We start from the raw sequence: 10,376 nt of genomic DNA, 5'->3' as shown, positions 1-10,376 counted from the left end.
GGTAACAAACAGGTAGAGTTCTCTTCCAGCATCAGGACCCTGGGTTCAGGGTTGGGAGAAGGACGTTTGGTGAAGCTATGCATCCAAGGGTGGGTGAGGAGGCTCGTGCAGGGAATTCTCAAGCGGTGGGGGCCCTCTTGATCGCCAGCCTTCCAGCTAGTCTTCATTCTCTTCCCTCTGACTTTCTTCTGGATTCTATTTTTTTTAAGAAAAAAAAAAGATTTATTTATTTTGTTAGAAAGGCAGGTTAACAGAGAGAAGGAGAGACAGAGAACAGAGACAGACCTTCTGTGTGCTGGTTCACTCCCCAAGTGGCCACAATGGCCACAGCTGAGCCAATCCGAAGCCAAGAGGCAAGAGCCTCCTCCAGGTCTCGCATGCTGGTGCTTTCCCAAGCTTTAATCAGGGAGCTGGATGGGAAGTGGGGCCACCAGGGTTAGAAGCAGCTCTCATATGGGATCCTGGTTTGTACAAGGAGAGGATTTAGCCCCTAAACTATCGTGCCAGGCCCTCTCTGGCTTCTCGTTGCCTTCTTTCTAATGGGAAAGCTGAGGATGAACCCAGTCAATTCAGAGGTCTGGTCTGCATAGTTACCTGCTGATTTTGGTAAAGCAAGGATTTCCTGTGCTTCCTTTATCTCCTCTGGTACTCTGGTAGTGCTTCCCTTGCTGAATCACAATTTTGCTAATGAAAATCAAATGAACTAATGAATAAATGAAAAAGATAACTACGTGTCTTAGAGGACTGCCTATTCATTAATGTGTCCTTCCCTGGGCCAGGAGACAACGGGTATCTGATGGTTGTCAGCTTCTCTGATGATCCCACCTCTTGGGATTCATGCTCTTGTATAGTGCTTTCTGGATTGCTCTGTGTGTCCAGTGGAATAAAGCAGGGGTGATGGCAATGCTCTAAGATTAGACTGGGAAAGTACTGTGGCTCTTCTCTGTCTCCTCCTCTTCTTTCTCCTTTTTCTTCTTGTTGCTTGCTCTGGGAGCTGTTGCCTGCCACTTCTGTAAGATTCCTGTGATAGGCTTCATGACTGAAAGTGGAAGCCTCTTATCCATATATCCTACATAAGCCTGGAAGTAGCTATTCCTTGAAGCAGATTGTCCAGTCCTGATCAGGCCATCAGATGATTACAATCTTGTTCAACAACTTGACCAAAACCTTCCAAGCCAGAAATATCCAGGTCAGTCACTCCAAAATTTCTGACAGTAAGAATCCTAATGGTATGTGGGATATATATCTTTTTGTTTCTATCTGATAGTTTTGGGAGTAGTTTGCTATGCAGAAGTATGTAGCTAACACATTTCTTGAGAACAAAAACATGCATTTGCCCATGGAATCTGACCCAGTGCAAATCGTTGGAGGATTCTGAATTCAACACATGCAGTTGTTCTCTGTGTCTATGGGTTTCACATCCATGCGGTCATTGCAGATCAACAACATTCAGAAAGAAATTGCATCTCTATTGAACATAGACAGACTCTTTTTTCTTGGCATTGCTCCCTACACAATGTAGTAAAATGATTGTTTGTATGGGATTCACATTTCAGGTATTACCAATACTCTAGAAAGCATGAAGTATATGGGAGACTCGGCATATGTTCTTTGCCAACTGGGCTTCTATGGAGTATGGTATTCTGGTACCACACTGTCACGAGTGCTGAGAGATGACTCTGCCTGGCAAACAAAAGTGGAACAGCAAGACAGTAGAACATGCAGAGGCAAGCACACCATTTATCACCCCACTAAGAAGTTGACTGTGCAAGAAGCCAGGATGACATCATAAGGGATTTTCTTCAACTTCCATGGCCTGATAGCATATATGCCTCGCGTGCGACAACCTGAGCCGCCTTTTAAACAGCCTCTGATTTCTTCCCCATCCCTATCCCCTCAAACCACCACTTTACTGAGGTGTAATTGAAATTTGTATACATATCACGTATAAAACTAGATGATTTGGGAGCTAATTCAAATTATATTCCTTTCCTTGTGAACACGTATTTTAAACATTTTATTTTCAAAGAGCTATTTGTGTGTGTGTGTGTGTGAGAGAGAGAGAGAGAGAGAGAGAGAGAATGTGCACACAGATGCTCCAGTCATTTGCTTCACTTCCTCAACACCTGCAGTAGCTAGGGCTGGAACAGGCTGAAGCGAGGAACTTGGACCTCAGTCTGGGTTTTGCCTGTAATGGTAGCGATCTCAGTAATTGATCCATTACCTGCTGCTGTCCAGAGTATGTATTAGCATGAAATTGGAATAGGGGGCAGAATCAGGGTTCAAATGAAGCATCCCCATTGGGACCTTAGTGTTGTAACAGATATCTTAATCACTATGGCAAATGCCCACTCCAGGGATGAAACTCTAAGTGTGATTCTTTTCTTAGTGGGAACACTCAGGGTAACAAGACATCCTTGCAAGCCTGAATGTGAAGGTAAGGTATTATGCTTTTACGTGAGGAAAAGCAGATTTTTGCCATCTGATATAACAGTTTGTGACTTCCTGTCTTTTTGACTCGTGTTCTGTCAAATCCTGTTCACTGCCCTAGCATACTTTATCCTGTGCCGTTACAGGAATTTGATCCCATGTCATGGTGTGAAGTAAGGCGGTTATCTTTGTGTGTGGTACCAAGTCTTGAAGTCCAAGCAAAAGGTGACCAGAAGGGAAAATGAGAGCTAGGAAGAAGCTTGGACCTACAGTGTAGGTGAGAGCCCAGGAGAGCAGACTGCAATACAAGTCCATTCTTGCAGCCTTTGGCCTTGACCATATGCATATCCTGCAGAGGCCATGCCTTTTATCACATATCAATTTTTCTGAAAGTTAATGAAAGTTAAGGACTCTTAAAGGGAAGGTGGTTCACCGGCCGTCCTGCCTTACCTGCAGCTGAGTCAACAGAATGTTTTTTTTTTTTTTAAATCAACTGCTGCCCACTGCCACCCAAACATAACATTTTAGTATGTGTCCTTCCAATTCTTTTTGTTTTTTTCTATTTTTTATGTATTTGCATTTTCTTCTCTTTTAAAAAAGATTTGCTTATTTGTTTGAAAGGCAAAATTGCAGAGAGAGAGAGAGAGAGCTAGCTCTTCAGACTGCTAGATTCCCCAGATGGCTGCAATGGCCAGAGCAGAGCTGGTTTGAAGCCAAGAACCAGGAGCTTCCTCAAGGTCTCCCATGCAGTATCTCCCACTGCTTTCCCCAGGCCCATTGGCAGGGAGCTGGGTGGGAAGTAGAATAACCCAGACTTGAACTGGTGCATACATGGGATCCCAGGGTTGCAGGTGGCTGTTGTATTTGTGACACTACAGTGCCTACCCCTTCCAACATTCTAAGCACAATTTTGTGTAATGTCTGTTGCTCTTGTGCCTTCATCAAGTTGCAAAATCCCAAGTTGAACTTCTTCTATAAGTCAGGGACTAGCTATATTAGTTTTATGTGCTGAGCGCAATGTGAAGTAAGTAAAGCTGGGATTTTTAAATTATTGTGTTATTTGAAGATTACTTTCATCAGGTGCTTAACATTTGCTTTCTGTTTCGTTTAAAATCATGCTAGCTTGGGGCCAGGGTGATGGCTCAGTTGACCAATTCTCCACCTGCGAGTGTTGGCATCCCATATGCGCACCAGATCATCTCCAGGCTGCTCTACGTTCCCTACAGCGCCTTTCTTTTTCTTTTTCTTTTTAATAATAAATTTATTTTATTTTTGATGATTGCTTATATAGTTGAGAAGGATGCATGCCCATGTGGACCACCAATTAGGGTGGAGAGGGCTGGGGAATGGGGGAAAATGGACGAGACAACTGTTTCTTTCTTTCTTTTTTTTTTTTTTTAAAGATGTATTTATTTATGGGAAAGTCAGATACACAGAGAGGAGGAGAGACAGAGAGGAAGATCTTTCGTCCGATGATTCACTCCCCAAGTGAGTGCAAAGGCCGATGCTATGCCGATCCGAAGCCAGGAGCCAGGAACTTCTTCCGGGTCTCCCACATGGGTGCAGGGTCCCAAGGCATTGGGCCATCCTTGACTGCTTTCCCGGGCCACAAGCAGGGAGCTGGATGAGAAGTGGAGCTGCCGGGATTAGAACTGGCACTGATATGGGATCCCGGGCGCGTACAAGGCGAGGAGTTTAGCCGCTAATTTCCTTTTCTTCTTTCTGTATCTGGGGAAAGTGAGGAGACAAGGGGAGAAGGTTGCTCCCAGCAACCAAACTGCATCAGTATCTGGGAATGGGGGATGGTTACTGAATCTCATCCCAGGGTCCCTGATGTGGAGCATGTTCTGAGGGTACTGCTTAAGTGGTTTTGATGATTCTGAGATGTTGATTTCACTGCTCCAAGGTTGAAGAAATCCTTCCATGATCCATTGGCTGACACAGTTCACCTTAGAGTCTCCACTCACCCAGATACTCTCTGTCAAAGCTTGTGCTGGAGAACTATCCAGCTTGTTCTGCTTTCCATCTTCTGCCATGATACTAGACACTTCTGCAGGCCTCAATGAGCTAGCTGCCATGTTGCCCATGTGCATTGGGGCATGCCATCCACTGTGCAGGCTTCAGTAACTGAGGAGGCCCAGTTCTGAAACATGGACTCCGTGGTCAGACTACGGATCTTGTGATTTTCCCTGTGGCTGGAGTTCTGAGTCCAGTGGTCCAGTTGGGGGATTCCCAAAGAAACCTCACCTGAGGTGACCCAAACCTGACTTGTGTGTGTGCCAATGAGGGGTCCAGCTCAGCCTATCACTCATGTCAGCCTACATAAAATAGTGGATGCAATTGTGGGGTCAGTTCTGTCTCCAACCCCATCTTGCGTGCAAACCAATGGATGCCGTGGCCCAGCCCAACCCTGTTCATCACACATTCGGCCTTCATGCACACCAGTGGGAACTGCAGCCTAGTTAGAGCAATCCCCAGAACTGCCAATCAGACCCACCCCCAGCTTCAGTTCCCTTCTTATTGCCTGGGAAACAGTGGAGGAAGATTCAAAGCCTTGGGCATGGGAGATCCAGAAGAAGCTCCTAGTTCCTGGGTTCTAATTGGCTCTGCTCCTGCCATTGTGGCCATTTTGGGAAGTGTGCCAGTAGATGAAAGATATTTCTTGAGGCCTAGCATGATAGCCTCATGGCTAATTTTTCACCTTGCTACCACCAGGATCTCATATGGGTACCATCTTCTGTCCCAGCTGCTCCACTTTTCATACAGCTCCCTGTTTTGAAGATGACCCAAAGCCTTGGGATCCTGCACCCATATGGGAGATCTGGAAGAAGCTCCTGTTTCCTTGCTTCAGATAATCTTAGTTCTGGCCATTGTGGCCAGTGGATTTAAGATTTTTCTCTCTGTCTCACCCTTTCTCTGTTAATTTGCCTTTCCAATAAAAATAAATAAATTTTACAAAAATAAAAAAGTCTTTCTCTGTGTGTCCTTTTTTTCTCTCTGTAAATCTGCCTTTCCAATAAAACGTAAGTCTTAAAAAAGATCATGCTAGGTCAATTCATTCACATGATATACACGAGATGGTTTATTGGTGTTAATATTAATTGTTCGTGATTTTTTTTTAAGTGACTGATGTCTGGGGGCACTCTGCAGGGCTGAAGACCTGCCAGGAGACTCAGCAGCCACCTGGGGAAGGCCAAGTGTGTGGAGCACTAGAATGTCCTTAAGGTGGCAGCCTGCTACCAGATAAAGAGCCTGAGAAGGCTACTTGCTGTGAGCTCAGGGCATGTACTATGTTTTTGTCCCCAAATGGTTTGAACAGTAGAAGCCAAACAAAAGCAGAGACAAGGTCAGTGACAGAGGAGAGAGGAAAGAAGAGGGGAGAGAATAGCGAAGGAGCGAGGGTGGGGCACAGGGCTGCCTGCAGGCTCCTCTTTTGTTGTCCTCTGTTTCAACACAGCCCATACACAGGAAGAGAATGGAGCTCTAGCTAGTGCCAACACAGGTGCCCTCATACCAAGAGAATATTCCAACTGCGCTGACCGGGGTAAGAATCAGTGGCCCCACTCAAAAGAAGACAGAGCCATCCATCCTTTGGCACCAAGGCAAACGATGTGTCCCATGGAAGTGTAGAAAAAATTACAGCAAACTCCTGCCTTGGTGACATTTAGGATGTCTAGGATGTGATGCTGCAAGTGAAACAGCCATGGGAGCTAGCATGCTCTGAAGGTCAAACTCAAATGAATAGAACACTTCATTGGGAGGTCAAGGTGGTTAAGTTAGTATGGGGTGTGATGAAAATCTGTGTCTCCAGGGCAAGAGAACACGGCTCTTCTTCCCTAATTCTTGCAAACTTAGATTTTCAGGGTCTGTGGCCTAGGAGTATGAATGAGGTTGACATTTTCATGACAAATTGTTTGGTTCTTGGACACACCTGCAACACACAGAGCGCTATCCTTTGCTGATGCATCAAATCAAACCAGAGGGTGCCCCAGCTGTGCCCAAAGTCATCCACTTGCTTCTTGTTCCTACACTTCTTCACTTTTGCCATCTGGAAAGCCCTGGAAGGTGTGGCCATATCTTTAGAGAAAACCGACGCTAGAGGCAACATTTCTCAGCACCAACAACGCTTAGTGTTTCTCAACGACTACGCATCATTTCACAAACCCAGTCACTCATACAAGGGGAATTGCGAGACCACCACTCCAGCTCCCTTGTCAGTTGGACCCCAAGCTCAGTTCCAAGGATCACCCTGCTATCCTCATATTAACATAGATGTCCTAATTGGGAGGGTTCTGTTGCACTGCAAACAAATGGTGCCATCAGGTTCACTGAGTGAGTTTGGTTTGCCAAATTTTGCTCTGTGCACCATTGTACAGGTGATTGGGTGATGGCTACCGGTGAGCTTTACCCACGTCTGACACTTAATCTTGTAGAGATGGAGTGTGCAACATTTCTCAGTGTACAGCAAGCAGATAGTTTCCAGAGAATTCTTGGAGAATACCTGTAACAATTCCCAGGCAGTGGAAACTGTCAGTCAGCAGCGTTGGAGAGGACCCACACTCTGCTCTTTGCCCCATTCGTCAATTTGGGTAAATTCCCAAAAGGATTGGGTGTTCACTGAGTGTCTGCCTCTCCTCTCCCTCCTGGAGCCCCTGACCTCGGCTGATCTGGGAACAGGCAGTCGATAAGGGAGGCAGAGAGCTGACTCATGCTGTGGTATGGCTGTGGGTAAGTTGTCTTCAGTTGCATAAGCCACAGGGTTTCTGAAATGATTGGAAAGCCTGCTGTTGCTGGCCCCTGGCTGAACTGCATGGTGGTGTTCTGTGTGTGTCGGGGCAGGGCGGGGGGCGCAGTGTTAGGTGCAATGGTCAACATGCCCTCTTCCTAAGTAGGGGCCTGTGGATTCAGGTCCAGGCTGCACTCCCAATCCCAGCTTCCTAGTAATTCAGTCCCTGCTGCACCTGTGGCAGACTTGTCTTGAATTCCTTATTCTCAATCACTCAAGGGAATGAGACAAGGGATTGCAAATGTCTGTCTCTTTGTCTTTTAGTTTGAAAAGTGTTGTGGTGTGTCAGGAGTATTTGTGTGTGTTGGGGCAGAATTACTCAGGGAAGACACCATCATCAACTTTTTGGAGCTCTCCAAATTCCTTAGCAATAAACAATGCATACAGCTCATGTATAGGCTCCATTCCTACAAATACCAGAACTAGGGCTCAGATGCTCACGAGCTGTGGGTATGCATGGGAGTCACAGTGTCCTGGGGTGGAGAGAAGACAGCCAAAGATCAGACAGCTTCTGCAGGAGCCATCCATCCCTTTGTCTGGCCAGCACTCACTTCCAGATGTGGGGGAGGTCCTGGGTTAAACACAAACCGTCTGCCTCCCTTCATGTTCATATTTATTTATTTTACCACATTATCAGTTGTTACTTACAATTCTCGGATACTTTGTGATATTTGATACCAGAGACATAAGAGTCAAAATCTTCAAGATACAATTAAAGATCTTTAATCAAGCTCCAAAACTGATGAAGATCCTTGATATGAAGAAGATTCAGAGATCTTGATTAGAAAAGGATGATTTGGCAAGGTTGGGATGATTCAAGAATGATTTTGCCTCCAGGAACAATAATCTCTAAGGAGGCTGGTTACCCCTGAGTCACATAGATGGATATTCGTGTGAGGCATTAAGCCAATTTTTCTCATCCACTCAATGGCATTTCTCATACATACCAAAAATTTCTTTCATGATAAATAATGTCAGTAATAAGACCTCCATAATTTTCTTTTTATAAGCGTGCTGGATTTTTTGTGTCTTGCCGAGCCTGGTCATTGTGGTATGGAGGCAGTGACTTCTCCCATCCTATTTTCGGTACTAAAGTATATTGATTTTTAATTTCCTGGAGCCAGTTTTCTATGCAACAATATTTTATTCGGCATGGGAAGTGGTGCCAATTTAAAATATTTATAGAATTGTTTCTCCAGAGATCATTGCAAGCTGGAAAGTAAAACTAGAATTTCACTGGATGAGATTCAAATGGCAATTTGGTTTTTGATGTAGAAATGTTTTCTTATCCGGAGTGGTCACTGGAAGTCCATTTATGAAATGATATCTGGCCAATTTACAGCCACTTTTTGGAAATGAGACATTTTGTGAGGAATCAAAGCAAGCAGGAATTTGCTGTGATTTTGTGAGCCTAGTGGACGGGCCAAGAGAGGACAGTCTCCTAGAATCGTCGATAGTTCATGGAAAGGGGAGTTCTATGTAAAAACTAGGCACGGTTTACAAAAAGTTTTTGCACTGCAGTCAATGATCTCTTTTCTTCTTTCAAAAAGATTTACTTATTTATTTTATTTTTTTAAAGATTTATTTATTTTTATTGCAAAGTCAGATATATACAGAGACAAGGGGAGACAGAGAAGATCCTCTGTCCACTGATTCACTCCCCAAGTGAGTGCAATAGCTGATGTTATGCTGATCCAAAGCTAGGAGCCAGGAGCTTCTTCTGGTTTTCCCATGTGGGTGCAGGGTCCCAAAGGTTTGGGTCATCCTTGACAGGGAGCTGGATGGGAAATGGAGCTGCCGGGATTAGAACCGGTTACCCATATGGGATCCTGGCACGTTCAAGGTGAGGACTTTAGCTGCTAGGCCATGCTGCTGGGCCCTTAGTTATTTATTTTAAAGGCAGGGTGGCATGGGGGGTGGGAGAGGAGAGAGAGAGAATCTTTCATCCGTTGGTTTACTCCCCAGATGGCTACAATGACTAGGACTGGGCCAGACTGAAGACCAGAGCCAAGCACTCCATCAGAGTCTCCCATGGGATGGCAGGGGCCCAAGTCCTGGTCAGCCTCTGTTGCTTTCCCAGTTGCCTTCTCAAGGAGCTGGATCAGAAATGAAGCAGTTTGGACTTGAACATGAACCCTGCAGTAGAGGCTTAGTTTACGCTGTGCCATTTTCATTTTCTTTCTTGAATTATTCACTTATGCTTGTATTTGTCAGACGCTTTTCTTTCTCTCTCTCTCTCTTTTTTAATTCTGATGTTCTGTTTTATAGTTTTGAAGATATAGAACTTCTTGCCTTTCCTCTCTCCTCTACTCACCTCCCCATCATTTCCTGGGGTTTACAGTAATACATAGTCCTTCAGCTGTAGTCTCGACTCCAGCTTTCTGCTCTTTCCATGGGTCCTGACACTGTAGGTATGAGCAACGGTAGAGAGTCTAGTATTTCGTTGTCTAGGTATCGGAAAGTACACTCATATAGTTCAAGGTCTCTCTTTAAATATGTAGGTGTACAGATATTTGAAAATTGCTATATTGATGGATTATATCACAAAGTTTCTTTTCAAACACTTGCTTTTGTTTTGTGTGTCTTCCTGTATTCTTCCTTGTTCATGAGTTTACCTTCAGTTCAAACACAGAGAACATCCCTCATGTTGGAAAATTGGATGACAACAGAGGCACTTTTCTGCATTTGGTTTCTCTCAGGCTGTCATTGCTCAGGGAACTGTCCCAAAGTCATCAGTGTGACTCGGAGTCATACTTCTAGAATGTCGTGCAATACCATGTGGAGTGGAGGCATGGCTCACTGGCCGTTCCTGGATTTGAGCTCCAGTGTCTTGCCACTTTGGGATGAGGATGCACTGAACGCTCTTGCTCTTGTGTTTTAATCTGGAAGGAGCTGAGAAAGACAAGCTGGAAGTTCTGGGTTTGGCGTCTCCCTCTTTTCATCAGCTTATGGGCTGTAAGGGCTGGGCAGGTAAAACTTAGCTGGACCCTCCTTGCTAGGGAAGGCCTTGGGACTCAGGGTAAGGAGAGGAAGGGATTGGGCCCCTTCTGACACTTCTTCCTGCTTGGAACACAGCTGCAAGTGGTAGAATCAACACAGAGAAGGAGGGAGAGACAGAGTGAGGCCATGAGAGAGTATTGCTGTCTAGCTTGAGGGTTGG

Source organism: Ochotona curzoniae, unplaced genomic scaffold, assembly GCF_017591425.1.
Source record: "Ochotona curzoniae isolate NIBS_2020 unplaced genomic scaffold, NIBS_Ocur_1.0 scaffold_3208, whole genome shotgun sequence".
NCBI classification, from domain to species: Eukaryota; Metazoa; Chordata; class Mammalia; order Lagomorpha; family Ochotonidae; genus Ochotona; species Ochotona curzoniae.
Note: the sequence above shows the minus strand (reverse complement) of the source record.